Genomic DNA, 7,893 nt, shown 5'->3' with positions numbered 1-7,893 from the left:
AATCCTAAAATCATTTTTAAGGTTGTATTTTTGAGGTTGAATTTATTTAAACAAGTGAAGACCAAGTCTTTAAAATATTTTCTTGGATTTTCAAATTCTATTTGAGTTTTGTCTCTCTTAGAATTAAAAATGTCGGGCAAAGCGAGACCAGCTTGCTAGTAAATAAATAACATTTAAAAAATAGAGGCAGCTCACTGGTAAGTGCTGCTATTTGAGCTATTTTTTAGAACAGGCCAGCGGGCTACTCATCTGGTCCTTACGGGCTACCTGGTGCCCGCGGGCACCGCATTGGTGACCCCTGCTGTATGAGATGCTGGATTATTTCCAAACATTGCTTTTGTATCTGCTAATCTTGCATGGTTAAACCAGGTATAGGCCGGGTTATAATGATTAGGGTAGGCAGCCACTTATCTACTGCACTTTTAACAATTACAAACCCCGTTTCCATATGAGTTGGGAAATTGTGTTAGATGTAAATATAAACGGAATACAATGATTTGTAAATCATTGTATTTTGTTTTGTACCTATTGATAGCGAACAATTAAAAATGTTCCTACCTTCAAGCCTTGTCCGAAATAGTCCGATTGCATCCCGGGAGAACAAATCTCGCGGCAAGCTGCGATCCCCCCGTCACGACAATTCCTAAAAAGTTAATAACCATGAAGCCTTTTGACGCGTTAAGGCCACCGTGCTTTTTTGAGCTGAATGAAGAGAACATAGCGTAAACAAACTTTGAGGAATGAGGACGGACAATATAGTAAAGCAATGTCTGGGTTAATAAACAATTCAAGAAAATGCAGTTAAAATACTTTACAATTACTATCTTCTGTGGTATTTTGTTGGCTAAGATACAATAGAAAATGGTCTGTTCTCAATGCCGCTGTGCTTCAGGAGCAAAATCCATCATACGTTTGAAAGAGGACACTGGCTGTCTTATATTTTATTAAAGGTCTGCATGATAAAATGACAAACTACCTCACGCTTCACAGAGATGCAGGATTGTTCACTAAAACATGTTTAATATCATTTTTGATCAAGTAGAGTATGAGTGGGTGAGTTGCGTTTGGGCTCGCACATTATTGTTTCTGATTCGAACCGTTCTTTTTGCTGAATCTACATTTGCAAAACCTTTTTAGTTGATTATAGTTTGTCTGGTTTGTCTGATTCCCACATTTTTTGCTCATTCGAGGACTTGGATGATACTATAGACAGAGAGAAGAGACGAGAGACAATAACTGATATGAAGTAATATATGAGGTAAGATGAATTCGTAAACATACACTACCGTTCAAAAGTTTGGGGTCTCATTGAAATGTCCTTATTTTTGAAGGAAAAGCACTGTACTTTTCAATGAAGATAACTTTAAACTAGTCTTAACTTTAAAGAAGTACACTCTATACATTGCTAATGTGGTAAATGACTATTCTAGCTGCAGATGTCTGGTTTTTGGTGCAATATCTACATAGGTGTATAGAGGCCCATTTCCAGCAACTATCACTCCAGTGTTCTAATGGTACAATGTGTTTGCTCATTGGCTCAGAAGCCTAATTGATGATTAGAAAACCATTGTGCAATCATGTTCACACATCTGAAAACAGTTTAGCTCGTTACAGAAGCTACAAAACTGACCTTCCTTTGAGCAGATTGAGTTTCTGGAGCATCACATTTGTGGGGTCAATTAAACGCTCAAAATGGCCAGAAAAAGAGAACTTTCATCTGAAACTCGACAGTCTATTCTACTAGAATAGACAAGAAATTAAGGCTATTCCACAAAATTGTTTGGGTGACCCCAAACTTTTGAACAGTAGTGTAAGTAAGTTACTTTCAGCATGCCAACACAGTTATAGTGTGACTCTTTTAACACGACTTTGATCAAAATAACGGAGGAAATCACAAATGCAATTTATCGCTAACAGTGTCATGCTTGGGTATTTATGGATCCAACAAAAACATTCAATACAATTATTCAAAATATTTTAATCAATCATTTAGATCAGTGGTTCTTAACCTTGTTGGAGGTACCGAACCCCACCAGTTTCATATGCGCATTCACCGAACCCTTCTTTAGTGAAAAATAAAAAAATAAAAATTGTCAAATTCAAGACAAAATTATATGTTTTTGGTAACACTTTAGTATGGGGAACATATTCTAAGTAACAAATACTTAATTTAGAGTTATTTGGACACTATGGGAACATATTCTAAGTAACAAAGACTTAATTTAGAGTTATTTGGTTAGGGTCAGGGTTAGAGGGTTAGGGTTATAATAAGGCCATGCCGAATAAGGCATTAATAAGTACTTAATAATGACTAGTTAAGAGCCAATATGTTACTAATTTGCATGTTAATAAGCAACTAATTAATGGTGAATATGTTCCCCATACTAAAGTGTTACCATGTTTTTTTACTGGTGCATAAAGTGAACCGTGCATGAACATCATCTTGTTCAAACAACAAAACCAACACAGTGCATAAACTCTCAACAAATTACACACCTGGAAATCAGTCAGCTGTTGCTGTATCCGTAATACGCCAATAGGGAGAAGTTTGTATTTACACGATGAGTCGGGTGTGTTTTGACCTCCGCCGAACCCCTGAGGCTGACTCACCGAACCCCTAGGATTCGATCGAACACAGGTTAAGAACCACTGATTTAGAACTACATACAATGGTCATTTTAAAACAGCTAAAATTGTATGGAAAGCAAACTACCTGGTCCCTGATAATGTACAGTTTCTTTCTTTTAACAAAAGATGAGAAATATGACGTCCCGCATAACAAGTATCAGTATGCGGAATTAAATTACGGAAGGACTTGCCTTAAACTGTGTACTAATTTGAGACAATTTAGGAAACAGCATAAGCATATGTTATGGAAGACGCTGAATGCTGACAACCACAATGTCTAATATATGTTATTCTAAATGTGTTAATCTATTATTGTTAGGGCTGTTTAGAGAGCCAAGTAAGAAGGCAATTACAGCAGTCCAACCTGCTGGAGACAAAGGCATGGTTTAGGCTTTCTAAATATTATTTAGACATTATTCCTCTGAAAATCCTCGAAAAAATTGTTGCACAGCAGCTAAATGAACACTTAGCGTCTAACAATCTCTGTGAACCTTTTCAATCCGGTTTCAGGGCAGATCACTCTACGGAGACAGCCCTCGCAAAAATGACTAATGATCTATTGCTAACGATGGATTCTGATGCGTCATCTATGTTGCTGCTTCTTGATCTTAGCGCCGCTTTCGATACCGTCGATCATAATATTTTATTAGAGCGTATCAAAACACGTATTGGTATGTCAGACTTAGCCTTGTCTTGGTTTAACTCTTATCTTACTGACAGGATGCAGTGCGTCTCCCATAACAATGTGACATCGGACTATGTTAAGATAACGTGCGGAGTCCCCCAGGGTTCGGTTCTTGGCCCTGCACTCTTTAGTATTTACATGCTGCCGCTAGGTGACATCATACGCAAATACGGTGTTAGCTTTTACTGTTATGCTGATGACACCCAACTCTACATGCCCCTAAAGCTGACCAACACGCCGGATTGTAGTCAGCTGGAGGCGTGTCTTAATGAAATTAAACAATGGATGTCCGCTAACTTTTTGCAACTCAACGCTAAGAAAACGGAAATGCTGATTATCGGTCCTGCTAGACACCAACATCTATTTAATAATACCACCTTAACATTTGACAACCAAACAATTAAACAAGGCGACTCGGTAAAGAATCTGGGTATTATCTTCCACCCAACTCTCTCGTTTGAGTCACACATTAAGAGTGTTACTAAAACGGCCTTCTTTCATCTCCATGATATCGCTAAAATTCGTTCCATTTTGTCCACTAGCGACACTGAGATCATCATTCATGCGTTCGTTACGTCTCGTCTCGATTACTGTAACGTATTATTATCGGGCCTCCCTATGTCTAGCATTAAAAGTTTACAGTTGGTACAAAATGCGGCTGCTAGACTTTTGACAAGAACAAGAAAGTTTGATCATATTACTCCTATACTGGCTCACTTGCACTGGCTTCCTGTGCACTTAAGATGCGACTTTAAGGTTTTACTACTTACGTATAAAATACTACACGGTCTAGCTTCATCCTATCTTGCCGATTGTATTGTACCATATGTCCCGGCAAGAAATCTGCGTTCAAAGAACTCCGGCTTATTAGTGATTCCCAGAGCCCAAAAAAAGTCTGCGGGCTATAGAGCGTTTTCTGTTCGGGCTCCAGTACTCTGGAATGCCCTCCCGGTAAAAGTTAGAGATGTTACCTCAGTAGAATCATTTAAGTCCCATCTTAAAACTCATTTGTATACTCTAGCCTTTAAATAGACCCCCCTTTTTTAGACCAGTTGATCTGCTGTTTTCTTTTCTCCTTTGCCCCCTCGCCGGGTTATTCCGGTTCCGGTGACCATAGATGAGGTGCTGGCTTTCCAGAGTTGGGACCCGGGGTGAACCGCACGCCTGTGCATCAGTTGGGGACGTCTCTGCGCTACTGACCTGTCTCCGCTCGGGATGGTCTCCTGCTGGCCCCACTATGGACTAGACTCTCACTGTTATGTGGATCCACTAGGGACTGTACTTAGAGGGGGGGTTACCCACATATGCGGTCCTCTCCAAGGTTTCTCATAGTCATTCACATCGACGTCCCTTGTGTGGGCTCTGTGCCGAGGATGTCGTTGTGGCTTGTGCAGCCCTTTGAGACTTTTGTGATTTAGGGCTATATAAATAAACATTGATTGATTGATTGATTGGAAATGAGAGTCGAGAACGTGAAATGGACATTCACAGTGACTTTTATCTCCACGACAATACATCGGTGAAGCCCTTTAGCTACGGAGCTAACGTGATAGCATCGTGCTTAACTGCGGATAGAAACAGAAGAAACATGCCCCTGACTGGAAGGATAGACCAAAGATCAACAATACTATTAGTACTTCTACTATCAGGAGACACCGAACCAAACCCTGGACATGTAACCACACAGTTAATGCTGTCCAGCCTGGCGAAGCCTAGCAATGCTGTTGCTAACGACACCATTGAAGCTAACTTAGCTACGGGACATCGACAGAGCTATGCTAAAAACATTAGCTATCCACCTACGCCAGCCCTCATCTGCTCATCACAACCCGTGCTCACCTGCGTTCCAGCGATCGACGGCGCGACGAAGGACTTCACCCGATCATGGGTGCGGTCGGCGGCTAGCGTCGGATAGCGCGTCTGCTATCCAACTCAAAGTCCTCCTGGTTGTGTTGCTGCAGCCAGCCGCTAATACACCGATCCCACCTACAGCTTTCTTCTTTGCTGTCTCCATTGTTCATTAAACAAATTGCAAAAGATTCACCAACACAGATGTCCAGAATACTGTGGAATTTTGCGATGAAAACAGACGCTTCCGTTCAATCCGTGACGTCACGCGCAAACGTCATCATACCGAGACGTTTTCAGCCGGGTATTTCCCGGGAAATTTAATATTGCACTTTATAAGTTAACCTGGCCGTATTGGCATGTGTTGCAATGTTAAGATTTCATCATTGATATATAAACTATCAGACTGCGTGGTCGGTAGTAGTGGCTTTCAGTAGGCCTTTAACTGGTTGAGAGAGAAATTGTCAGGAAGCCTCCCTCCATCCCTTTGCCCGCGCTCCCGTGGGACCACATAAACATCATTTGAAGCAAATGGGGAAAGGAAGTCAACATTATGAGGGTGCTAAATTTCCAGCACACATCCAAAACATTAAACATTTGAACCCAATGAAGGCCTTTTATCACCTCAGAGAGGCAACTTGCTTCCTGATTTATGAGCGATGACTGGTGGCCGCGTCAGCTTCTCATGGAGCCGCTCAAGTAAATCCAGTCCGAAGCGGGAGACGCCACTGAAGGCAACTCAAGGTGGCCATGCTACACGCTGTTGTTCATATTGTAAGGCCACAAAACGATTAGAAATATTAGTCTCTGCAAAGGTCTGAGAGGTGCAGTGGATGTCCGCCAATACGGCGAGCTCACTCAATAGGGGCCACAAATGAAAAGTAATGGTCACATTTGCAGCGAGCGCACGAGGTGCCTGCAGTAACAGACTGCAGCTGCGGCCATGTCAGAGTTACTGTTTCCGTTCTCAAAGGCAATGAGCACAACATGAATATGAATATTACACTGCAGATTTAAACTGCTCTTTTGGCCCTGCGCGACTATTTAATGAGCATCTGTGCTTGCTTCTTCCTTTAATGCCGCGTTATTCCCTCAAACGGCGCACCTGTCTGTTTGCCGAAGCCCCATTTTTTTTGGAAAGCCAGCCTGCAATTCGCAAATATGCGTGTTTTTGAAGGAAACATTCTGCTGAAAAAAATAGCCATACATGTCACACTAAGGGTGGCCGTATGAACAACGCCAACACTGTCATGAACATGTGCCATATAGTAAAACCACACTAAAGAACAATGACAAACACATTTTGGGAGACTATTTGCACCGCAACACAACATAAACACTACAGAACAAATACCCAGAATTCCCTGCAGCACCAACTCTTCCGGGACGCTACAATATAAACAAACGCCATTGGTGGATCTACACCAGGGGTCCCAAAATTTTTTGACTCCGGGGCCGCATTGGGGTAAAACAATTTGGCTGGGGGCCGCACTATATATATATATATATATATATTTTTTTTTAATATATATATATATATATATGTATGTGTATGTATATATATATATATATATATATATATATATATATATATATATATATATATATATATATATATATATATATATATATATATATATATATATATATATATATATATATGTATGTGTATGTATATATATATATATATTATATGTAAAAGTGTGTGTGTGTGTGTGTGTATATATGTATATGTATATGTAAATGTGTATATATGTATATGTATATGTCCATGTATATATATATATATATATATATATATATATATATATATATATATATATATATATATATATATATGTATATGTGTATATATGTATGTATATGTGTATATATGTATATGTGTATATATGTATGTATATATATATATATATATATATATATATATATATATATATATATATATATATATATATATATATATATATATGTATATGTGTATATATGTATGTATATGTGTATATATGTGTATATATGTATATATATATATATATATATATATATATATATATATATATATATATATATATATATATATATATATATATACGTATTCATACATATATGTTCCTCGCGCACTAATTGACTTAAAGAGCGCACTTGCTGCATGGCACGTTATCGATGGTAAAATGCATTTTTAGACAATATTATTTGTCTGAGTGGCTAGGAGACGGTAGAAAATGGACTGGGTAAGGACAAATAAAAAAAAAATAAAAAAATAAAAAATAAAAAATATATATATATATATATATTTTTTTAAACTTAGGACTTCCCGCGGGCCGGATTTTGGACGCTGGGGGGCCGTATCCGGGCCTGCGGGCCGTAGTTTGGGGACCCCTGATCTACACCCTAACATTCACTATAATGATACCAAGTACAAAAGCGTATCTCGTCGATATTACTATGATGCAAATTTAAACTGCTCTTTTGGCCCAGCACGCCTATTTAATGAGCATCTGTGCTTCTTCCTTTAATGCCGCGTTATTCCCTCAAACGGCGCACCTGTTTGTTTGCCCAAGCCCCATATTTTTTTTTTGGAAAGCCAGCCTGCAATTCGCAAATATGCGTGTTTTTGAAGGAAACATTCTGCTGAAAAAATTAGCGCTGCTAATTAGCGGAATTAGCCGCAGATCAAAAAGATTCAATTAGAAAGCGATGCGTTTTTCCGGGAGCCGCCAGGGACGTGGCGACGT

This window comes from Entelurus aequoreus, linkage group LG01 (genome assembly GCF_033978785.1).
Source record: "Entelurus aequoreus isolate RoL-2023_Sb linkage group LG01, RoL_Eaeq_v1.1, whole genome shotgun sequence".
NCBI lineage: Eukaryota > Metazoa > Chordata > Actinopteri > Syngnathiformes > Syngnathidae > Entelurus > Entelurus aequoreus.
This window is presented reverse-complemented; position numbering follows the sequence as displayed.